This window comes from Gavia stellata, chromosome 6, assembly GCF_030936135.1.
Source record: "Gavia stellata isolate bGavSte3 chromosome 6, bGavSte3.hap2, whole genome shotgun sequence".
Taxonomy (NCBI): domain Eukaryota; kingdom Metazoa; phylum Chordata; class Aves; order Gaviiformes; family Gaviidae; genus Gavia; species Gavia stellata.
This window is the reverse complement of record NC_082599.1, coordinates 29,859,429-29,886,318: the sequence shown is the minus strand read 5'-3', so window position 1 is coordinate 29,886,318 and position 26,890 is coordinate 29,859,429.

Sequence of the window (26,890 nt, the reverse complement as noted above, 5' to 3'; positions counted from 1 at the left end):
TGACAGCTACTGAGATATACAGTACTCACTACATTGTTTATCTGCAGATCAGCTGTATGTTACATTTGCAGTAAGTGTGATATGTTTGTCATAAAATATACTGTATGCTGGCAAATATCCATTAGCTCTTGCTTTCAGTCTAGGGCCTTAGGAACCTGGACTTCTATACCCAAACCTGAAAGCTGTGCTTTTAAAGAGTTACAAACACCTTTATGCATAACAGTGTAATGTCTGCCCTTCCACAGCACTGCGAGATAGTTTGACTCATGCTTAGCCTGTGATTTCTTCTAATCCTTGGATCCTGCAGCACAGGTGTTTAACTTGTTTAACCATGTATTTTGCTGTTGGTTATTCTGACCTCACAGAATTTCTCACTTGGTTTGCTCAGGTTTATCTTACTTTTTGTAATATTCTAAGTCCCATCCTGTCCTCAAACAAGATATTTGTTCCTCCCAGCTTAATACTGTCTTCTAATAGTGATAATAATAAGGTAATGTGCACACATTATAGATGTAATTATTGAATAGCATTGAATCAAGGACATATCCTTGCAGAAACCTACTGAGTGACACTTTCAGAAGCATCTTCCAATGTATCTTTGACAGTGAACCACTGTATTCTCTGAGCATCATTTCCTAACGTTTTTCTTCTCCATCTAAGTAAATTTTCATCTAGGCTGTCTTGTCAATTTATCTATAAGAAAGTCATAGAAAATAGTGCCTTCTAAGTAAAACAGAAGTCTTGTTAAAGTCAAGAATTGTAACTACTGCTTCATGATTCATTACTTACTGGAAATGAAGATTAGTCCAAGTTAGTAAATGTGACTTCTTCCTGACAATTCTGCATTGGCTGTTACTCATGTCTTTGTTTCTTTTATGTTCATAACAACAGTTTGTGTCATGAGTTAGTCAACCATTTATTTTTAAAGGGTTGCTTTTAGGCTGTTTGGTCTAAAATTCTCTGGTACCATTTTTGTTCTTTTTAACAATAGACTCAGTGTTTGAATGTTCCTCAGACTATTATAATGTTAATTGTATGCCACTAGTGTTCAGAAATTTAACAAGAGCAAGTGCTGGATTCTCCACGTGGGACGGGGTAATCCTGGTTATACATACAAATTGCAGGATGGGAGGCTGGAGAGCAGCCCCGCAGAAAGACATCTGGGGGTTTGGGTTGATGGCAAGTTGACCATGAGTTAACAGTGTGCCCTGGCAATGAAAAGGGCCAACCATGTCCTGAGGTGCATCAAGTACAGCATAGCTAGCCGGTCAAGGGAGGTGATTGTCCCATTCTGCACTGCACTGGTGCGGCCCCACCTGCAGTACTGTGTGCAGTTTTGGGTGTCTCAATACAAGAAGGACATCAAACTATTAGAGTGTGTCCAGAGAAGGGTGACCAAGATGGTGAAAGGTCTCGAGAGCAAGACTTAAAAGGAGCGGCTGAGGTCACTTGGCTTGTTCAACTTGGAGAAGAGAAGGCTGAGGGGTGACCTCCTTGCAGTCTACACCTTCCTCAAGGGGGGCAGCAGAGGGCGTGGTGCTCATCTCCTCTCTCTGGTGACCAGTGGTAGGATACATGGAAATGGTATGAAGCTGCATCAGGGGAATTTCAGATTGGACATTAGGAAAAGGGTCTTCACTCAGAGAGTGGTCGGTCGTTGGAACAGGATCCCCAGGGAAGAGGTCACGGCACCATGCCTGTCAGAGTTCAAGGAGTGTCTGGAAGACACTTAGTCATATGGTTTAGTTTTAGGTAGTCCTGTGAGGAGCAGGGAGTTGGACTCGATGATCCTCATGAGTCCCTTCTGACTTGAGATATTCTATGATTCTATGAAATAATTGTTAAAGGTCCTGAGACAGCTTCAGACAACCTTCTAAATACGTCAGAACTAATTTCTTAGAATCTGAGAAATCTGAAACATCAAACTTATTGTGATTTATTCTAGGCTAAGTTTCCAGGTCTCTGCTGTTGTTATTAACCAATGATCTCTTTAAATTTCACAGAATCACAGAATCATTAAGGTTGGAAAAGACCTGTAAGATCATCAAGTCCAACCATCAACCAACACCACCATGCCCATTAAACCATGTCCCACAATGCCATGTCCACATGTTCCTTGAATATCTCCAGGGAGGATGACTCCACCACTTCCCTGGGCAGCTTGTTCCAAGCCTGTTCACCACTCTCTCAGTAAAGAAATTTTTCCTAGTATCCAGCCTGAACCTCCCCCGGTGCAACTTGAGGCCATTTCCTCTTGTCCTGTCGCTAGTCACTTGGGAGAAGAGACCAGCACCCACCTCTCTGCAACCTCCTTTCAGGTAGTTGTAGAGAGCGATAAGGTCTCCCCTCAGCCTCCTCTTCTCCAGACTAATTTCAAGGAACTGTGAAGCAGTAAATCATTAAACATTTTGGTTCCTCTGGTTTAGTAAAGGATAAGCTCTTCCTATAGCTTTCCTCCAACCATTAAACATCTTATAAAGTGATTCTTTCAGGTTGCTTCTGTCATTTGCTAAATATAACTCCTTTTCTTCCTGGTGCTTTATGATTTTGACTCCAGACTTTTCTTTCATATTCATTCCAAATATATTTTTTCTGATTTCCACATTCTACATGCTTGCCTCTTAAGCTTCAGTAGATCAGAGTTCCTGTGCACCAGTATGGTATATTGTTGCTATAAAAAATTTAAACTAAAGAAGGCAATTAAAAATATACTGATATTTTCAGAATTACCTTTAAAAGTTCCCATAAGCAATATAAAGTCATCTTCTTTATCTCCAAGTATCTGCAGAAGACAGAAGAACTCTGAAGGTAGAAATACAATACTTTTATTTCCATTAGGTCTGTCAAAAACATATGAAAAAGATAGATGTTGAGACTAGAGTTCTAAACTACCTTCTTTCAAGTTAAAGAATAACTTATATTTAAACACATACATATGCACAGATTTTTCAAAGAGCCTCAGTTTTTATAAGAAGCCAGGTTTTGTAACTCAGAATGTGACCAGCTCCAGAAAAACCCAATTATTTCAAATTCTAGGTCTGGGACTAATATAGTTTAAGGCATTGTTAGTTATACAATGACAAACCATCAATGTAATGGTGCTGAAAGGTGCTGCTATTGCAAAGCAAATAAAACTATTAGATTTACAGAAAAGCAGGTGATTCCTACTGTGCTGTGAATAGAAGAATCAAATTATTTTGATCCAATAAACTCAAACATAATAGGAAAATTATGGATTAGTATTAGGTTATATCTTTATTTTACTTTTCTTTCTAAACCAAAATAGGACTCTTAATAGAGTTGTTCATGTTCAGAAGGCAAAATAGATACTTAGCTTTCAATTATTTCCTATAAGATTTCTCTGTTTCCATATGTCACATATGAAATTAATACAAGTTTCAATAGAAAACTACACTTTTTTCTTAAAATAATTAGCTCTAATAATTAGATACGGGCCATATTTTCACACAGTAACATATTTGAAATCAATACATTAGTCATACTAATGGGTACTTAAAAAGCTTTGGATGTTATCTCACAAAATTAAATTAATGGAATTTTGAATTAGCTGGGAGTTTTTTTAGGAGAAAAGAAATATCATAAGAAGAATCTAGAGTAGGTCCCTTGAGAAAACATTTTTTTCCTAAAAGAAACCTTGAATGTCAACAAGTGCTAAATACCTGGCTTGGAGAAATCAGATGCCTGGCACAGTTAAGCTTTGAATGGGAAATATTTATTGCCTTGGAAGATGCCCACATTCATTATTTATTCAGGTAGTACATAATATGCTTGAAACCCATATTATCCAGCTCTTTTTCTACTCTTCCAGACTGAGAACCCACCTGCAAAACCTCGTATTACAACCATGGCTTTGACCTACCAAATACATTTGGTAAGATTCTATTTCTTTCCAATATTTCCTAGACAGAAATGCATATTCATGTACTATGCAGCACATGCTCAAAGATTCTGGTGTGTTGAAGACATATTTAGGCCTCTTTTTCATAAAATGCACATACTTGGACAAGCAAACTTGTCGAAACAGACACACACAACGTCACTAACTAATGGATTCAAAAAGGTAACATCAGAGAGAGGAAAAAAATGAAATTAAACTGAGATCCCACTGAGGATCAATTTGCTGTACTTTTTAATGCTTGCAAATACGTCTTTACTCCTCTGGAAAAGCATTTTCCAGCATGGGCTATGTAAATGGTGCCTGCTGCTCTCTGTACACCTACCTCAATAGCCATTTTCAAAGGTTCTTTTTTTAAGACCCTGTGCCCAGGTGCACCTTGTGTTACAGGGCATCTTGAAAAACAAGGGGTTATTCCCCGTCAGCTACCAAAATCTTAAACATAATGACCCATCCGATATTGGTATCAACAACATTAACAATAGTAAATCTTATACTTTGGTGTAAACTGAAGGAAATTATTGGGCAAGTATGGACACTAAAAATAATGATGAAACATAACGAACCACTTTTAAAGCAAAAGAATTTGCTTAGGGGAAAGAAAAGGGGAGAAATGTTACAGGGCATCTTGAAAAACAAGGGTTAAAAGTAAGAAAGAAGAATGTAAAGAAGATACTTTGTAACAACTGCACCTGGCACTTAGACATATTAGAGATAAAGACTGTCTCCACTGACTCTCTGCTAACTAGCAATAATGATTAGCACAAGGACGAATCCTAGAAAAATAGAATAGACTGCCAAAATGGTGCCCTAGAGTTAACTTGTCTCATTATAATCTCATTTTAATACTAAAAAACACACCTCCTAGCTAGAAAAGCCCCAACCCAATTAAGCCCCCTACTCTCTGAGCATGCGCGGTGAATTAAAAGAGAACTGTAACTTTAAGATGAAGTAAGAAAAGTATTAACCAATAGTTATTAAGGGGTAGCACCAGTAGGCAAAACTAACTTTGTTAACTGTTTTAAATACCTGTCATGATTTTAACCCGGTGTGCAAGCTTTGTGGAGAAATCCCCTTGCACCCGGCGCCGCAATAAACATGCCTGCTTTATAACTCTTTGTGAGTTGTGAAGTTCATTTCTGCATGTCACTTGTTGCACTTAAAATCTTCCTATGGGCAGAAAGGACTGTACCTTATATATGCAGAGCCAATAAATTACTGGAAGTTCAATTAATATTTTAACATTCTAATAAAAATACAAAAAAGTTATTGTTAGTCCAGTTACAATGATGCTAGCAGTTATACTCTGTATCATCTAATTACAGAAAAATCCTGTTAATAGTGCACTTAAGATTATTGTACATAAATTTCCTGGCACCTAAACCTTCTTCTCAGTTCTTATGCTCCACCTCCTCAAACATTCTCTGGATCTAAAGGTCAGCAAGAAGAATGAGGAAGGAGGCTTTAGAAAAAGAAGGTTGGACTTAGATAAAAGATCACCCCAGAAAATTCAACAGTTTCCCAAATACAAGCAAAACTAGAAAGGCAGCTTGTCTTCCCATAACCTTAACATTCAAGAAAAAAATGTTGGTTTTCTTTTGGTGTGTTTGTGTGTTAGAAATGTGGAGCCTTGCAGCAGGATGTATCAAGGAAAGTTGGGTTTGTGATTGTCTTTTGATGAACTAGAAATTTCCCTCCCATAAATTTTTGGATCTTACCCTATTTGTGTTTTTTGACATTGCAAACATTTGAACTTTATCCTTTTTGCTTTTAATTATTGTCTCTGCTGCAGAAATATTGCACAGAGCCTCATCATGAAGTTTAAGATACATGTACGTGAAGAGTTTGCTTGCTATTACCTACTATCTTTATACAATGCAGGTCCATTGTTAGAGCTGCAACAAGCTACTTGAAAGCAAATTTCAAGGCCCCTAGGTGATCTGAAATAAAAGTTGTAGGATTAGGAGGGAAATAAGCCTGCTCACATCAAAAATACATATTTCCACAGAATATAGTTAGACAGTGTATTTTATTTAGAGAAGCTATGAAACACCTAATAGGGCATCGCTGTGTATAAAGAAACTGCTACCTTCAAATGTAACTAAAATGTCAGTGTTAGTCATACCAAGCTTCCTCATTTTTCTTTCCTTGACAGCATTTTTTGTGAGAGAACTAGATCTATATTGTCTGCCTATTTTAGTGTAGGAGGCAATTTACAATAGCAAGAAATAAAAGGCTATAAAACGTGTTATTACAGTTACTTCTGGTTTTCCTAGCTACTGTCAAGTTCTTATGGCCAGATTTTTTTTCCACAAATTCTTATATTGTGCTATGTACTGAAAGGCTTTTGCCCATTCATGGAGGTAGCCACAAGCAGGGGTGAGAAAATTTTCAGTGTGCTGATTCTGCTGCAGTTTAAAAGAATGAGACAGAACTATGTTCTAAATCAACAGAAACCGGCTCATTATTACTCTCTTCACACACTCCTACCCACCCACACCTGTGCACACACACAAACTCGTTCCTTCTTTCCTCTGTTACAGGTGGGTATTTAAGATACATAAGTCCACATCTCGCTACACAAATTTTGGTAAGGGTAAGTGTCAGGATCCCATTGTCCATTATTCTACTTGGGAATCTTCTCATGTCTATTTGTCTTATTTAGAATTATTACCTGTACAGATCCTCACTACCCAGTGGTGTTCAGATTGAGTCATGAGAGAAGAGGAGCAGTAGTCTATATCATTGCTGGAGCTCATTTGGAATTAATATTCTTTTGCAAGCTCAGGGCAGCTACCTTATGCATGGTATGAATTTGTTTGCGCTTTATGCTTTGTTCTGTTACTCTGTTGGCTATGCTTTTAAAACATTCTTACCCATATGGCACTATCTTTGAATAATATATCATCAGTGTGCCTCACTCTAATGATTTACTAGGCTTATAAATCATTTGAAACACTGTTCAGGCTGCTGATGTATTTGAGTAATACATCATCACAAGATGCTGCTGAGATGATATATTACTCTAAAGATGGCGCTGTATAGAAGGGAAACCTGGAGTATATTCAGTTATATACTATAATCATTTTTAAAAAGAGCTGCCACTAATGGAGCTACTCTTACTTCTTGACTGCATGTCATAGCCTTTCTCAGAGGAATTTAATAAAACTTCTTTTACCTTTTCCAGGAGAGAGATTCTGTGAGATTCCCAGACTCTATTACAGTTTGGTTTATTAAAAATTCTGAGTGGGTTTTTTTTCAAAAATCTCATTTGGATATTTTTTTTTCAAATTTGTAAAGTAATTCTAATTTGGATTAGACAAAAACAATATGAAATATGTTTCAAAAGCAAAGGAACGAGGATCAATATAGAAAGCTGGAGAATCTTTAGTGTCTATGCTAATGTAAAAGTTAATCAAAACCAGAAAAGTCGGCTGTGATGGAATCTCGCATGAATACCCAGCAAGTGAAGGATCATCATTTAAGCTGCAAAATATTGTAAGCTCTCTTTGTCAGAACTTTAAGTTTCATTCCAGATAGTAACCACCTAAATTTACATAAAGAAGATAAAGAAACTAATAGCAGAGCTGTTCAAATAATTGGGGTTTTAGATCCACAACAACGGAAAAATTAAAACAAAACCGAGCAATATAATTTTCTTTAATTGGAAAAAAAAATCAAGATATTTAAATAAAATACCCCAACAGTTTGAATGAAATTTAATATTTTGGTTTCATCCAAACTAGCATTGTTCATTCCATTTTTAAAGAGGTTTTTTCTCCTGTTTAAACTTTGATCTAGATGAATATGGGATTCAAATTAATATTAGCAACAAAATATTTCAACTTAAACAGCAAAAATATAAAAAACTCTGCTGGAAATCATTCCATGAATTCAACATTTGTCTTTTTTCAAATTAAGGTAGACTTTTGTTTTGACTAATGCAAGGAACATTTGGTTTAGAAAAGCAGACAGATTTGTACATCTTATTCTCCAAAGAAAATTGGATAACTCATTGCAAGCTTGGTGAAATAGCATTGGTTAGGAAAGTGCCTCTTCTTGTACTTCATAGGGCAGGCTAGTCTGCGTTGCAGAGCAGTAAAGAGAAAGCTTACAAGAAAAATCACAAATGCCTACATTTATGATACATTAGACTAGATACTTGACTTTGATGAAGCCCTTCTCAGAAGCTATGCCTTTGAATGATGAGCCCTGCAGTTTGGGTGAATACCACATTTATCAAATGTGAAATGAACAAAAGTAAAAACTATGTTGAATTAATACAAATGAAATTAAGGAAAGTGATGCAGGGATAATAGCATCCCTGACATTCTAAAATCTACAAATTTGAAGCTGTATACATGTTATAATGAGAGAAACTGTGTAATCTTTGGGAAGAAAGCAAGTCAGAAGACATAGTAATGTAAAGGAACCTGCAAGCTACCATAAATTGACAAAGTACTATGTTACTGTTTATTATGACAAAAACGGAGTCTTTGCTAGACTGCAGAACTTGGCTGAACTGTTTTTTCCTGATTTTGAGTCTGTCTTACCATTGAGAAAGACCTCCAAATGTAATTTATTTAGAAGAGAGATGTGAAAACTAACCATCTGTACCTCCAATTGTTTTCTATGTATGTTCCTAAATCCTTTTCCTCCTTCTTTTTTTTTTCCCCAGAAAAGAAATCAAGATCAAAGAGGGGAATACTAGGACCATTTTATTCCATGATGAGCCAAATGGCCTGAGCAATTCTTTGTGACACAAAGATGGTGAAAAGGAAAGTATTTTTTTGATGTAGAGTGATCTCAAAGGTCAAAAATTTGATATGTCTATGTTCTAACTCAGTAAAAAGGTAAAGTTTACTGAAACTGATATAACTCCAGCTTAACAGGAGATTACTGAGGAGTTTCTTTGTTGTAGATCAATAAGGGGGTTTGGTATATGGAAGTTAGCATAAGCTGTAAGCAGTTCAATTGATTCAAGAAATTATAAAAAATAAATTAATAATAAACATTATTTTGATGACAGCTTGATCACAAAAAGGCAAATGGGATTATTTGTCAAGCTTCTGAAAAATCTGCAAAAACAAGGCTTAGTGAAAGCAAATAAGTCCTTTTCTAATATAAAAATTCTTACACGGGCATGAAAAATACAGCAGCAGTGTATAAGGAAATAACTGAGCTTATAGGTGGCCTCCAAAATTCTGAGCAGCTGGTATATATAGTCTTGTTAGTAGTAAGCCAAAGAAGTATGAGTTCAAGTTATTAATATTAATCACTCTGATGTTAAAAAATAAATATGTATAGGTGACTGATTACAAAGTAAGAGAGTCCTGTTGCTAGAACAGATGATGATTAAATACTTGTTAGATGAATGGGTGGTAATCATAATTCTACATGTAATATGTTGCAAGTTCATTCTGCTCACTGTGCTGTTGTGCCTTTCTCACTCTTTCTGTTCAAGACAGTGATATGGTTGGGGCTTCTTAAATATGACCATAATATAAACAAATAATAATAAATGACTGATTCTTCCAATTTTTATCCATAGCTTCCCTCACAATTAATATCTTCTGTCCCTTGAGAAGAAATAAATATATATAGGTAGAAAAACATAGGAAATTTCATTTATGACATAATGAGAAATCAGACAAGCCCTCTGAAAGGGTGAGGGTATTAAGACATTATCAGGGAGCAAATAAATTACTGAAATCCTGTTGAATCTATTGATCTCTATGCAAAAGCCAATAATAATGACATTGGATCCATCTTTAACTGTTGCCAACTTACTGTATTTCAATCAGAAATAACAGAGCTGAACCAACATCTAACATTAGATCAGTGGAGTGAGGTTCTGTGGGAGAGCTACAAATGCAAACAAGCAAGAGAATTTATGAACTGAATGAAGCAATTATCTCTACTGAGAACAGTGGCATTAGGGAACCAATGATTTCACATACTTGATTTTATGTACCTTCTACTGCATTGCTTAGGGAAAAGTAATCTTGTTTCCCATTGAAGACAATGAGGCAATTTTTTTCGTAACATCCTACATAAAACTATAGCATTTGTGATTATGGTATTTGTGGTTCCTTAAGCAATCAATTTAGCTTATGCAATCTGAGCATCAAGATGACTAACAAGAAGTAGAACTTCTGGTTTAAGCACTAATTACTCAATAACGTGTTGTACAGAATTGGTTTTATTGGATGCATTAGACGTACTTTGCAGGACTTTAAAAGTACTGGTATTTAACAAGTTCTCTTAAAGAGGCAATGTGTTGGTCTTTAAGTTCACCCACTTCCTTTACTCACTGGCAAAATTTCTAGCACAGTATTTTTATATAACAAAGAGTATACGAAAGGTAAAAACTGTTTTAGGAGAATGAAGGCATACTTTCTTAATACAGCAAAATAATTAGATTAGTTTATTAAATATACAGATATGAGGGAGAGAAATTATATATGCATCCCACTCTGTATTGCTGGAGCGAAGCCTGCGTTTTGAGAAGTGCCCACTCATACTGGATAACAACATCATTACAAAAAGTAATGCTGTTACACCTATGATGAACTAAGGAAATAAGAGGGAAAATGGTTTGTAGGGGGAGGCATATTGTTCTTTAGACCATCTGATTTTGCTAAGAAAAACAAATAAGCTCTCAGGTGAAGAATCAGATATGATGGAGGACATATGTAGCTGATAGCTGTCTAAGCCACACACGCCAGTGGCAGGTCCAGTCATATTTACAGGAATCCAAAACCCGTGGGTACATAGCCTAGTTTTCACAGCTACTGAAAACATTGATGGGTGCTGCCCACAGATGGCCAGGAAGTCCAAGTCCTTTATAGCAACATATTTACTTATCTGTACTGAGTTATTTCTGTTAAAAAAAATCCACCTATTTTTTGGCTGTCTTCAAGAGCAGTAACAAACCTTGTGAAGATTTTATTTGCTCTCAGATATTATGGAGAAACTATGGGTTAATCGTAATGTCATATAAATTACCAAAGTGCCTTTGATTGAGTGTGGGATCTACAAAGGTTCTCAGAGGCAGGATGATTTTTCGTAACGCTTGACCTTGAGCTTAGAAAATATAAATCAGAATTATATATTGGTAATATGATTGCTCTGTTAAAGGTTTGACATTTATATTTTGTACAATGAGAAAGTATCAATAAACAAAAAGTTTGAAGGAGCTATTTGTCTTTGAATTTAAACTAGTTAATAAAAAAGAAGAGGCTAGGAAGTCCTCACATGATTTTTAGAAGTGTACTGTTTTGCAGTAATTAAGCAATTTGAATGGTTAGTGTTTCGATATGTGCACACATGCATGTGTACATATTGTGAAAGTACATATTTTCTGAGGAATTTCATTGTTCTTAGTTTGGTTCATCATTTAACTTTCTTCCTGAGTGCACTAATTTTATCATTTCCCAGAGGAGCATTTCACTTAATTTCCTTTTGGATTAGCTGGTGCTCTGAGTTTGAATTTAAAGTTTAAAGGAACCATTTGATTTTAATAACTTTTATGTGCAGTGCTCCACTGAGTTTGGATTTTAGCACATAGAGCTACTTCTCCATAAGGTGATTTTTAGTAAATCCCTGTGTGTAAAAGAAAGATAAACACACATCAGTGAGTTTGTTATTGCAATTAAATTATTGGATTTTTACATTTGAATATGTTTTGAACATTGAAAAGCATGAAGAGACTGTTTTCTCATGTTGGTCATAGACACTTTTCTAACCCTCCAAAACCTGAAATAAGCCTGTCTGTTTTCTTAGATCTCAGCAAATATTAAAATGCCATGGTTTTCTAAATATATACAGTCAGTTCAAGAAAGCAATGCTTCTTCAAAGACACTGCTAAACCAAACTCTTAAACAGTAACCATCTCCTTAGATTCTGCACTTTTAGATAAATTTTTTTTTTATTTATTTGCTTACTTAAATAAAATTCCACACCCTGCTCAATCTTCCTGTCCTCACTAACTTTGCCTCTCTCAGTTCCACTCATTTCAACTAACTGTAAGGCTCAGTGTTTCTCTAAAACAGAGTCTAGGCAAAGCTAAGCAATGATGCCATACCCATTCCAGGATTTGCAAATTCTTTCTTTACTCATATTGTTATTTGTTTTTTCTCTTTCCCCTTCCAAGTATGAATGAAATACATAATCTATACATCTCTATAAACCAGGAGATGGCTGCACACTCTTTGAAATACCATTTTATTAGAAAGGCCTCAGTGTCCATTAAAACCGAGGAAACATTCCCCTCCTATTCACAAGATAAAACCAAGCCACAAGACACCTAGACTGTGCTGTTTCCCAGTCACATGAAGGCTGAGAAAATATACATATATAGTGAATATTCCTCCTTTGGTGCCTATAATTTTATTTAGTGATAAGAATTAGTGTTTTAAGAAGGTTAGAACATTAAGGTGGGCATTAGAGTATACATTATATTTGGAAAGGTAATACTCAGATTACGTTGACTTCTTGGTATTGGGAATGGTTGTGCACGCAACATTTTTATTCTCACAGTTTTCTAAATGTTTGCTAATATAATTGACAATAAATGTATATCCAAATCCATAATGTGGTCAAGAGTGTTTTCCACACCTTACCTGTTCATTCCCTGAGACTGTCAGCAGAATCATTATGGGTACAGCAAATGCTGTTCTGAGCTATGATTTTCACGGGAATCACAAAGTCAAGATAAATTATGCTAAGCTAGCTTTTAAAGCCATGGAACTCCTGTGTTTTAAAAGAAAAAACAGGAGGAAAAATGATGATTTCACCTGAAATTCCAAAGTGTGGTCAATGTTTACTACAGCTATCATGTCAGTACTTCCTTCCCTTTACAGGGCAGAATCTCTGATCCTGAAGACGTTCACAAGAAATAAATTATTACTTTCCCCTTTTGTACTGACATATTTTGGAGGAATTGTTTGCCACTGCCATGATGTGAGCAATCATGAAGTTTTTCTCAACACCAGGTATTGAATAGAAACCTAGAAATCTTTGTTGTTCCTCCTTTCTTCCAAAGGAAAGGTAATTCCACATCTTAGGCAGGCTCGTTCTCTTTTTTTCGATTCTTTGTTGTGTAGGTGGCTCATTGCGTGGCAAAGAGATGCCACCCTTCAGTTCTTGATCATTTTCCCTTCCCATTCAGAGAAGTTGCAACTTGTGACATGGCCAAACAGTATCACAGTGGCTCTTCATAGGTCCTGACTTCTGTGTGGACACTTAGGAGGGTCTTAACTGAACTGTTTGATTTAGAAATTTTTGGAAGAAACATAAAGTGTTATCCTTTTGGAATTACATCACTTCATTGGAAGACAGTCTCTCAGGGAGTCAAATCACTTTTTCAAGTGCATAAAGTGGCATACACACCATATCCCAGAGGTTTAAAAATCTAGAAATTCAACCAATGTACTGTCTTCTGTTCTCTGAATGCTCTCTAGGTGAAATTCAAAGAAAAATCATCTCTGTTGTCCAGATTTGAGACACCATGAGACATGGTTGGAGTCAGTGTAGACACATTACTGACTTACTGGCTTCCTTACCAGCAGGCTTGCAGTATGGGTTTGCAGTCACACTCTGCTTTTCTCACTGATCTACATAAGAGATTTTAGTAGTGCCAGCACTGGTTTATCAGTACTGGTAAGTTAAACTAAAATGTGTGCTTGGAGTTTAGTTTTGCATTATTGCAAAATTGTGCAGTTCAGGAAAATAACGTCAGATCATACAATTTCTTTCAGGGGAAAGAGAATAGAATGAGGAAGAGAAAGCTGCCAGTATGATGAAGAGAGTTAAATTGTAACTGGCTGATGTTCAACTGTAACTGAACATATTTTGTGCAAATCATTACTCACAGTGGGATATGCTACAGCTTTTTGTAGCAGTTTTTTCTGCTACCTATAAACTCAGTTTCTGGATTCATAACTCCCTACAGAAACTGATCTCAGCATTACTTAATTTCAGTCATTTTAGATGACAGAGACAGAAAAACTGGAAAATTACTGTGAAACACTAGGATTTACCTTCTTATCTTATGAGGGATGAGGATTTTGCCTCCTTCCCTGGCTTTTCTTGTCTCTGAAGCTAACACTTTAAAACCATAAGGATTCAAAAAAGCCCTGTTGATGCTCATGATAATGAAATGACTATTTTAGTCACTGAGATGTTTAGGACACTGTTCCCTGGAGAAAATCAATGAATGCATTGAGGGTAAACAAACATTCCAGAATTTTTCCTATCTATCAGATAATTTATATAATTTTAAAATGCAGCATTATTTAAAATATTATTTTACTGTAATAATCCCCACTGAGTAAGTCTTGTGTAGGTGGGGAAGATTTGAGAAAAATCTTTTTTGAAAAATAAGGACTCTTTCCTTCAAAACATCACTGCTTCTTTCAATGTCTTATACTTTGGCAGCTGGAAATCTGGTCCGCACTCTAACCTTGGTGTTCAGAGGAATAAGGTAGTTATCTAGGAAGAACAGTTTGGTAAAAGAGAATATTTGGCTTTGGAAATGTGTTTTTATGCCACATACCAAGGAAGGGCAATATTGGGCCTCTCATTCCCTGCTTCCAGTTCTAGCCAATTCAGTTCATCATCTATCTAACACTCAAAGAACTTTCCTGTATTTAAAGAATGAATATTACACAGAAATTATTAAAACCCTATTAAAACTATCTTTGCACTTTGCAAATATTGTAGTCAAATGAAACTGAGCTATCATAATAATAATCTTCACACAAAACCAATGAAAAAATCCTATTAGCCTCCTCAAGAAGAAAGATGACACTAGGAGTCATAGTATTGTAAGATATTTTAAAATAAAATGGGATAGTGCATCTTGCAGACTCAGAAACTCACTTGTTTTATCTGAACTGGTTTATATCTCCCAAGTGTTCTTTCAACATAGTGTCAATAATCTCAGATATTTATGATAATTGCCTATATGTTATATTCTTCTGTTCCACTCTTTGCACAGCCAAGTACAATAAATTTAAAGGACTTTTAAAAACAACTCTGTGGTAATTTCTGCTAATACTTCTGAACAAAATTCACCTCTAAAATACAATACATCAGCTTTTTAAGAGTACATTGATGTTAATTTTAAGAAAATAAGTATATAAAGAAAAAGCACAGAGAATTTATCCACTACAGTTATTAATGCAATTGAAAATTAAGCAGGACACATGTATTACTCCAATCAATCCTTAAAATAGAAGGAGAAGAAAATTTGAAGAAACAGATAAATAACACAAATCAAGATCAATCTTATGAATCTTTAATTAAAATAATATCTATTCCTCGTCTTATCTCTCAGTGCTAAATAAAAGGTAAACAAAATCAATAGATTCTTTTTTCTTTGCAGGATCCTTTGCTAAGTAATTCTCTGCCTTTTAAATTTATCTGATTCATACAGCAGGAAGCTGATTCAAAAATTAATATTGGAGGCCAGATTTAATGAAATTCTGCTTTTAGCTTAGCTCATTCCCCACCCCAGGATCCTGAGCTACACCTGAATTTCTCTAATTCCCAAATTTAATATAACAAGGAAGATGAATTGAAAACTGCTTTTATTTTTCACATCCTTTTCATATACTACCAGATACAATTCTTTTGGGTTTTTTGACACCACCACTCTTCAGCATGAAATTGTCCTCAACAAGAGTAGAGGCGTTTGAGGCCTAGCATATTGTTCTGTAAAGTACACTGGATCTTTTTGTCTTTCAATGGCACCCATGAGACCTCAAAAAGCCAAACTGCAGAGGATTTTTTTTTTTGGTAGCATCTGGCTTCTTGGCTGACTCCCCAGATAATATTGGCAGCTTTGCATTTGCTTTCAGAGCTGTCATGTAGTTAAGTTCCTGATAGGTTGTTAGCATTACTGTGCCCTTTTAGATGTGATCCTTTGACTCACCCTTGTTTCAAACACATTTTATCCATAGCTTAAAAAAATTTCAACACAAATGCATTCAAGAGCACATGAAGGAGCAGTCCAAGTTGCTATTTGTACAAATAAAACATTTCAGTTTCTTAAAATAAAAATGTGAAAGTGAAATGAACTCATCTTTTCAAGCTGTGTGGCTTCATTTTGACATTAGAAATGAAGTTTAAAAATACATCTGCAAAATCACAGATTGAAGCTGGCCCTATGATATTTACATCAAAGATTTAGGAAATGACATGAAGAAGAATCCCATGGTGGATCACAGGAAATCCACTAAGTCAATCACATGTCCAATTTCTTCCAAGTTCATGCAGAAGTTGGATCAAAATCACACTTCACTATGCTTTGGGCAAAGGCTTGGCACTTAGCTACGGCCCTACTCAGGGCCCCTGTAGGGTTTGCTTCTCTGTTGAAACCACTGAATCTGGAATGAATCCAGGCAGTGCCACTTTGATGGAAGCATAGTCGCTGAGAGTCTGTGATCACATCATAAACAAAATAGTCTGTGAATGCCAGCATACCAGAATGTTGTTGGAAAGAAACATATGGGTGGAAATATTAATTCACTAATGTCAAAGTTTACTGCTCTGACATTTTCACAATAAACTAATTCTCTTTTTAATGGTTGGTCATTCCATTTTTTTATTTGTTTTATAGTATATATATATATATGTGAAAAATCTTGGAAAAATAATTTCTTTGCCAAAAACGGGTTGGAGGATGCTAATGGAATTAAATAATTGCAGTGAATTCCCCAGGTTCCTCCAAACTAACAAAAAATAAATAAATCTAAAAATGTTTTATATCAATATATTTGAATTAAATGTTTCCTGTTTTCCCTTTTATTGTTTTGAAATTAGATATCAATTTAACCTTTTATGAAGTACGATTAAATAGTTAAAACCGCAAAACCTGAAACTGAAAATATCTTGAAAAAGAAATAAAACTTTAGAATTTCCATTGTATTCACAGCTCTAATCAAACGTAGTTTGTTTCAGTGAGGTGGACTTGCTACTAGGTAGTCTCCAAAAAGGAAAAGACTTCCAAAACATTGTTTTTAAGAACAGGACACATTAGCATAAACTGGCAGCTCCGTCCCACTATTTTGCACAAATATGACTGAAGCCTTGGCACTGCTTAATTTTCTTTCTTTCATTCTTAGCCATCTTTTTAAAAAATGCTTAAGAAACACTAGCAACTCTGTAATGGTCTCTGTTCTCATTTCAGCACCTGGCCTACAATTCTGCCTTAGTCTTGGGAGAATTCATTCAAGAGAAGTAAACGATTTCTTCTCCTCTAACTCTGCCACAGACTACTGGACCTATATAAAAACATTTGTGGCTATCAAAAACTAAATTTGAAATTTTGTTCTTAATAATTCTCTATCCCAATCTGTTTTTCTTAAAAGGATTGATTGATACCTTGTAAATTTGAAAATTCACTTGCTTCATTTGGATTTTCACTGACTTTGTGATCCTGTAAGATCAGGTTATACTTCCTCTCTATCCCAGAATAATGAATACGTGCTTTTAATAATATTTTTTTTTTTTAGTTCTTTGGAAAACTGTCAGTAATTTACCTTACTAAACTTTCCTTTGTTTTATGGCCTAATGTTTAACAAACATGAAGTGAAACGAACATTGACATAATCCAGCAGGCTGCACCCCTAGAGTTTGTTTTATAGCTACAACTGGTAAAACACAGCTCCACACTTCACATGTCAGGAATTTTGCTCTTGAGTGAAAAAGGCACAAAAGCTGCTCCTTCATTCAAGCTGGACCTGAGGCTCTGGAACACTGAGGCTTTTACTGCAAAGCATTTTGGGACTGACTTGGTTTCTAGAAGTTCTGCAAAGATTTGAGTTGGTTGTCAGTGTAACTGCCTGCTGTGAATTGAACTGACTTAGCTAAAATATTAAAGCAGGTTGTGATATTCTAAAAAACCACAACATTAAACCCGAGTATTTATTCATATAAACTTCCTAATCATCTGCTGGTTAAAGTTGCTGAGATTACTTGAGTAATTGGTGAAGTAATCACCATAAAACAAATATACCCCTGGAGAGAATGTGTTGATGAGGTCATTAGCCAATTTTCATCAAAGATAACTTTATTGGAGTCCAGTCAAACCTTCACAGTTTGACTCCTGAGAATAAAGAACACGAAAAAAATGAGGTGAAGTTGGCAAGAATTGAAGTTTGAAGTCTTTATCTTTAGTTTTCCTTTGGAAGCGACACCTGCCTTTTTAATTCTCTTTAATGAAGTTCTTAAAAATAAACACCAAACAGCCACCAAATTCATTAATATGTTCTCTTGGGGCTGAAAACAGTGTTATTCGATGGTTGTTTCACTTGTCTACTTAGTGTCAGGTCTTCACTTAACAATTTAAAATGAAAGTGAAATTATTGAGTGCTAAAATGAAGTATCTTGGAGCACTCTGTTTGATTCATGTCCTAAAGTGAGCCTGGAAACCTAATTTCTTGGATGACCTGCAAAAAGTCTAACATCAAAACACCTTACAGAAAAAGAAGGGATGGTGTAGATGGAAAGAAACTACCTCAGTGCCTTCTAGTTTTCAAGATTAATATAAAGTAAAATAATTTATTTATCTATCTTTATGTTTAGATCAAAACCTATTGCATATCAATCTGGAATTTGATTAGTGTTTGCATGCCTATTTTAATTAAAGCATTACATTGTAAAGCATTATTTATTCTCACAAATTGCGACAGCCAATGCAAACCTAAATGCATAATCAGAGATAAGAAATAGGTGGAATACCTTGCTCAGTGCCTCCCTGAAACCCCCATTCCTCAACTAGTAATTCAGGCTGGATAAACTAGAAAAGAGTTCAGATCTCCTTTTATTTTTGTCTTCTTTATTTTTATTTCTCCTCACCAGATTGTTTGCAATATCGCAAGAGTTCACCAGTGAAAAGTCAGTGTTTGATAAATGTTATCCCCATGAGTTCTGATATGCCGTAGTATTTTCTTCTATTTGAAAAAGTTCATTTCTGTTAATAAGCTACTGTGACTCAACTACCTTTGATAAATGCTAGCTTTTTAACAGACGCCACCGTCTTTGCATGTATGTGTGTGTTATATACAAGCAGAATACCTAATTCTAATATTTAGTTGATATATGAAGTTGTCAAGGTTAATATCCTAAACAATGTATTTATCATTAGGAAACAAAATATATGCCTTCTACACATAATGTCTTCTAGCAACATTAAATATAATTTAGAAGTTCTGTGCAATGAAAAAAAAGGGCCTGCAGTACCCATAAAACTCAAGGGACAATTTGGATGTAAACTTTCCCAGATGCACTTAAGCAAAAAGGGCATTCAGAAAACTAATACATATCAACTTGCAGAGTAGCACTGGTTATAATGTATTTTCAGAGAAACCATCAGACTTTTCTTCCCTATTGACTCATCTTCAATGCTAGCTTTCAACCCTGAGCTTTTTGTAGCTGTGTTATTAAATCCTGAGTATAGGAGTTTAATATGGAAATATTAACAGATGTTAACTACAGTGTTGCTGGTGGGTGATGCTCTATTATACATGAAAAAACCATGAGACAAGGAAAGTTGTGGTATCAACCACTTGCAGTACAGCCTAACTGCATAAAGCGGAATGAAAAACCTTTGAAGATGGAATAAAAAGGCACAATATTGAATACTAAAAAGTTCTTCTCGCGGGCTACAGAAGTAATGCAGGTTGAACATTGATAGCAAACAGCAGGAGGCTGCCAAGACTAAGGTGCCTAAGGGCCAGAAAAGCTTAGTTATAACTCTATCCAGATTAGCTCCACAAGATTTGTGTAAGTGACATCCATAGAACGTATTGCAAAAACTATTTTGGAAAACAATGAAGATCATCAGTTTAAGAGTAAGGAAAAGCTGCACATTGTTTCCTCTGTGTCATACTTATTTATTCCAGGATTATGCATTCACTGTCTTGCTTGCTTTTGTTTTGCTCTTTATTATGTTAAAATATGTGTACATACATCTGCAGGAAGGTTTGTGCTGCCTGGAGACTATGCTGGAACCAAATCTACCTTGACTGGGAATGGTAGCGATCTTGCTTTCAGCCGCAGTCTGGTAATGTACATTGTTTGGCTCTAAAAATTCTGAGGTACAGGTACATATGGAAACGTTTTACAAGTTAGAGGTCTCTATTCCTCCAAAATGCCTTCTTCTTAGTCTTTAGCTTTGGATATAATCATTCTATTGAAACCCAAGGTAAATGTTTCTCAGAATTCACATATAATAGCACTTCATAGTATTCAGCTAAGCCAAGGCATGTTTCTCAGTATTTCTCTGTTGGGTCCCAATATAACTTCCAGCATACGTCAGAACTCTAACTAAATATTGCTTCAGTCAAAAATAAATGTTATGATTGTTTCAAACTAGTAATTTAGATCTATCAGACAGCACAAATGCACCTACTTGTTTACTGAAGTGCTGCAATACAATATTCTTAATGCATTCTATTGGTTAAGCTATTGGTTTGACTTTTTTTCACAGCTATGTCAGTCAGGTACAGTTCTAGTAAAATATAAAGCTTCCATGAGAAAAGAATAAGACCCTTAGTACTTCATAATTATTGAGACTATCCCCCAGTTTTTGTATGCCTGTTTTTCTAGTTCACATTAATAATTTTGGTAAAAAAAATCTGTACACGTGATTTTACGAACTACTTGTGCATTCTTCTTGCAACTAAGTTTTTCCATGCAAAATTTTTCAGAGTTTGGCATGAAAGTTTAGAATGACTACTTATTGATATGCCTGGTCTGCAAATGCAGGAGAAACATTTGCAACCAAACACAACATCCTGCAAAAGAATACATATGGTCCCTGTAGAAATATACACGATGTCTTCTGTGGATTGTGCCTTTATAATAGTAAGTCTTTGATGAATTTTTTGTAGTGAAATAACAAATATGAGAAAAGATCCCTGAATTGTCCATGTAAAAGTTTGCATTTCTTCTATTATTCATAGGTACTTAATAATCATTTTGGCTTGAACTAGAAGGTAATAGCCTTTGAGATAAATTTAAGCTTAGTGATCACTAAAATTTCCTTTTTTAAATGAAGCAAGATTTGTGGGAGAGGTAAAATCTTATAGACTAAATAGCAAGCAAATAAGCCATCTTCAAGTCTTCAAGCTAAGTAGATGTGGGAGACAATTACTTGGAATTTAATTTCATTATGTTAATCTGATAAATGAAGGGAAATTTGAATGAATTATTATTTTAATGATGCCTCTACTATTATTACTTTTTATTATCCACATCCTTATCGAGACAGTTTTCAAGGTCTGATGACAGGAGGAACATCAATTATGTTCTTCCTATGTACATAACGAACCATGAACCATGTACAATTCTAATGCGTAAGAAGAGACTAATGAACCTCCCTGTTGGTGCCCAGTTATGCTCAAGATTTCCTTCATAGACACTCTGAATTTATATTAACATCAGAAATAAACAAACACTACAATAAATATACAAAAGTTCAAGCAATGATTATATTTTTACTATGAATTTATCAAACCATCTTATTATTTCTTTCATGCTGTCCCTCCCTCTGTATTCGAAAGGATAATTCATGATCTTCTCTCCAATCTCTACTTTAATAATGAATTTATAATGCTGCCTACAAAATATTGATAATAGTTAAACCATCAACAATTTTATCGGCTACTACCTCTTCAGTATTCCCCTGTATTGGCATTTGAGCCTTATCTCATCTCACAGGATGTTTTAGAAGCCAGGAAGAGTATTTTCTTCTGTACTGGTGAGCATCTGGCATGCTACTGCTCCCGATCCATAGACCGAGCTCTGAGGTACTGTGCAATAATAACCACAATAACAGGAAGAAGAATGAATACACATGGTAAGGCTATCAGATAACAGTGCTAAGCTAAGCATGATCCAGAAAGAGTTAAACTGATAAGAATCTCTAGAATAGGTTTATGAATCACAATTCTTTCCTAGTGTTCTTCCCCAGCTGGTGTTCTTCAATGCTATCATGTCCTCTTGGCTGAGCTGTAGGTTCAATTAACCACAAATGGAAGTTTAACTGTTCACACATTCATTTTCTGTAAATAATTTTAGTAGCCAGGGAAGGAAGCAGTAAAGTTTTAATTTAGTTTATGAGTCAAAATTTTTTTCAAAAATAGGAGATTTTAAAATAAATGTTGGAGAAGAGGTTTACCAAGAAATGTAACCAATGAGATTTGATGAAGGAATTGGATGGTAGAAGTCAAATTCATTCAGTTTCAGAGCTGAAAAAAACTAGCATCCCACATGGTCATTTGCACTGCTGATTACATCTTAATTTTAAGCATGGAATATTGACAGTTGTGAGAATATTGTTTTATTGTCCTTAATTGGTAAGAAATATAAAGACTGTTTTCACCATGTACTAAAGGGGTGAGTATAAGAATAATGATGTTGAGTCCCAGAACCCTATTTCTGGTTTGCCAAAGGTCTGAGGAACCTAATATGCTTTTAGAACCAAATTGCCTCACTCCAGCCTTTGGCCTAGCAGAGGAAATGTGTTGATGCAATACAAACATGAAGCAAGCGCTTATCAGTGTCTGAGGTCCAGACTACGTTACAGCTTGTAGACAAAACTGTAAATGTACCAGAAGTCAGAAGGTGAAAGGAGGAAGCTTTCTCAATTCTGATACTGAAATAGGAAATAGCTCTAAACTATCATATCTATTCTAATGTTAATTAAGCAACACACATTGAGACACTGCCAGGAGATTAATGAATGCCTGAGAGGAGCTGATAGCTCAAAGCTATGCTCTAGGCTATAAAACCCAGCCAATTATTAATCCCCAGGAAATGCCCTAGGCTGAGGTTAATATCAATTTTAGAAAAACTAACTGAGAATTAAAGAAAAGTCTTAACCATATGTGATGCTATACCTTAACAGAAGCAATTGCAGTTCTTCCATCCACACTTTTTGTAAGCACTAATATCCTTCTTTCAGTCAATAAGACTCTGATATCCGGCATCTACTGTAACTTCTTACATATACATGCTTTATATACATATACACAGAAGTGATATACAGTACCTCCCTCAGGACCCAAAGCCTCTCAGGTTTAAAAAGAAATTAGCATTTCATCTCCAGATTAAATACCCGATCATTCATTACATACACAGTTGAAGACCTGTTCCTGGTGTACACTATTGCATTGGTTGAGACCACTAAGAGCTCAGGGTTGAGGTCCTACATGGTAACCTCTTGTTTTCATTTTACACTTGCAGAATCAATTTCTACCAATTTGTGCATGGTCATTATTTTGGAGTTTGTTCAGGTAACTGAGAGAATATCAAGCTTTGTAGCCCCTATTCAACCTAGGTAGCAACAGATTTCCATGAAGCCTCATTGGGAATCTGCATACAATAACATTATTGAAAGAAGAAAGCATTACCCCATGGAAGTCAGAATATGAAAAAAACACTCCCTCCATTGTTTACAGTGTGCCTAGATAAATTAACATGAAAGCAGCTTTTGTGTGAATATTGAAAAGTGCAATGAAAAAAATATACATATTGACCCCATTAAAAGTTTTCTCTGGACAGTTTAAGACTAATTTTCTATGATCTTGTATGGTCATAAACAAGAATGCGAAGCTGGTAGTTCAGAGCAATGCAAAAAAGAGGAGGTATGACGAAAGCCAACATAAATTCAAATCTAAGCAAAAGACCCTCAGAAATTGCTTTTGTGGCATTTGCCATGGAAAGTTTTCAAAAGTCTTTATCAAAGAGATTAAAAGAAAAGGAAGGAAAGAAAAGTCTGTGGCATGTTAGGCTCTAATGCATATTCCTTTTTTTCTAATACATGGCAAATCTGCCTCCAGCTCAGGTACCTATGTAATCAAGAAACTGTTAAATTTCTTTGAACTCCTCCAATTTGGGGTTTCTTCACATTTGTTTAAAATGTTTAATAACTTATTCACTAATTGCTTGTTTAAACCCATTCTGGCTGCCAAGCATTCTGTTATAACTGATAAAATATAGATCACTCTGAATATTTATGTGTGATTTGTGTGCAAGTGACATTTATGATTAATGCAAACTTAATTTGGTAGTGGAACCAAATAAGAAACGTCTCTGTGTATTCTACTGGAATGATTAGCAGAGGTCATTAATCAAGAAGTCCCTTTTGTTCTTAATTTTATGCCACATGAATGAGTAAAGATACAAAAGAACTGAGTATTTCATCAAGCTCTGGCTTTCTTTATGTGAAATATTCAATTCTTTCATAAGAAACTTCCCCGTCTTTAATGTTTTTAATCACTGCTCTTTTGTGTGTGCCCCCCTTTGTGAGTGAGGCCTGCATATCATTCAGGAAAAAACACTTCTAGAGTACATAGTCATGAATTTGACTCCAAATGGCTTTTTCAAATTGGTGTTACAGAGTCACATCTGAATGCTGACAAAGGCCCACGTCGGATCAGTCTCAAATGTCTTCCTTTTTTAAGTCTGCAAAGGTCACAGCTTAACTAAAGAAAGCTTATTTTGGTTTTCCCTTACTTTGTTAGTTACCTAGTCTGTATTTGGTGTCAAAACTTTGATAGACAGAAGCTAAGGATGACCCAATGACATACACAGATGAAGCAACAGGTTGAGGAGTAAGGCCTGCTTTAAAAATCAATCTTTAATTGAGTTAAAAGAGCATGTGATGGTACTGTAAAATAGCCTCCTAATAATATCAAGCATTATCTCCAGAAATAACAAAAATAAAGATAATTAACAACTTCTTACTATGTATTAAAGTGTGTTATAGCTGAGATAAAGAAATGACGATAAAAAGGCTTTTAACTCCAGGCCACTCTCACTAACAAAACAGTCTTAGTGTCTTGTGTCACTGACAAGCAATGAATGGATAGGTAACGGATTTTTGCTCAACACTGTTTTGTGTGAGGTTAAGGTTAGCTGGTAGTAAAAGTTATGTCCCAGTGGGAGTAAATCAACGTAGCAAAACATACCACCGCGACTGACAGATACATACCAGGTTTAAGTATGCCCAAAAGAGTGTCATAGAAGAGAAGAGATGCCACTTTTTCTCCAGACTACAGCAGCCATTCTGAAAGCCATAGATTTTTGTTGTGACTTAAATGGGGCTCATCAGGGTGCATCAAAGCAACAGGAATATTTTCGCAACCTTATCTATAAGCACAACCCCCAATTCCTACCCTCCCAGGTAATTTTGTGTGGAAGCCACTGATTTAACACAGGTTTCACTTAGAGTAGAACTCACAAAACCAAACGGCGCGGAATTATTTAAGCTGTTAAAAACTGAACTGCAAAGCTAGAAATCTGTACATTTACTAACTTACAAATAAACAGTTGTCAAAAACTGAGTGGGTTTTATGTTTGTAAATTTATACAGTCACAAGTAGAAAATAACAAAACATCTGCAGTTGTCAGAAAGAGCTAATATAAGGCAAACAAACTAATGAGCCTCACCATTCACATTTGAAGAGTGCATTGCAAGTTGGTATAGAAAAATAAATATACCACTACATCTAATTATTATTGTTAAACTGTTAAAGCAATATCTACTAGTTAAGATTGTAATTCATTTTTTTTTATGTCACTCAGAGCAAGAGGGGGGTTTTTTGCCCTACAAACTACAAAAAACTTGCTGAAGACTACACAGAAACTCAGTCATAAATCTTTGTCTACTATCTGTGTTGCCTGACTCAGCATATACAATGTGGTCAATTGCTTTAAACTAAGTAGCATAATGCTTTCTATAGACTATTTTACAAAGCCAAGAGTTTAACTGAGGTATATATAACCCAGCTAGCTTGAGTAACTCACCATTATAGTGCAAAGTTCAGTGTAGACAAAGCAGAGGCATTCCTTACTAGTCATTTTTCCTCTTTCGCTATTTAAGCAAAAATACATATTCTTTCCCTGATATCATAAAAGATAAAATCAGAAGCAGCTTCTATAAATCTATCTTGCATTCTCTAAATCTGGTAACTGTACACAATAAATTGTGTTGACATAAACAGTTATGAGATATAGAGGCATTTAAAGTTTTTACCTTTAATGTTCCTTAACATGGTTTTACAGGTGTGGTTCATACAGCAGTTTCAGAGATCATCTGATTTCAGACCCTCCTTTTTCTGCAGAGTCCATAAAGAAATCAGTGAATGGTCAATTGCAGGTTCTGCATCTTAGGAAATTCAAAAAGAAAGTACTAATATTTGCTAATCAGTTCACTTTTTAATCAACGCATCTGTTATATTTTCTAGCACGTATCTTTTAAGAGGCCTTTTTGTCTTAAAGATTTTTTTCTTTTTTTAAGTCTGCTCATATTTCTAGCATTGTTTTGAGGGACTAATGGAGAATTTGGTTGTTAACTGTTGTACTTCACATCTTTACTGATGTAACAGAGGCTTGCAATAAAATCTTAGAACTCTTGTTAAGACTGATGTCCATTATTTGCCAAAAAAATCATCTCTTTAGTAGCCTTGAGATAGAAAAAAGAGCAGCACAAAACACATTCTTCTTCACAGCAGTATTGTCTGATTCTCAGTTGTGGTTTCTCTGCTTGTTTCCCAAGGCAATAGGCACCCAAAGTATTTTCCACTAAAAGAAATGTACTGCCCATTACTTAAATGACAGTGCTTTTACCCAGTTTGAACATGAGAACCATGTACAAGATTTCCTGTGGAGAAAAATTGGGTTTTGGAACTGATGTCGATTCTTCTCTGAGTTCACAGTTTTAACCACACACAAAAAAGCAAATGTCAAATGACCAAGATAAGAAAATTGCGGAGATACAGTTAACCAAGGTTATTTTCTTAGTGGGTGCAAAATAGTAAGCCACCTTGAACAGGAATGTATTGAGTGTAAGAGCTGCATAAACTTAACTTCCAGGAACTCTACTAAGTTTGGTATTCACCTTGAAAATCACATGATACTAGCGTTTTGACCTGACATCATCACCTGCTAGTTTCAAGA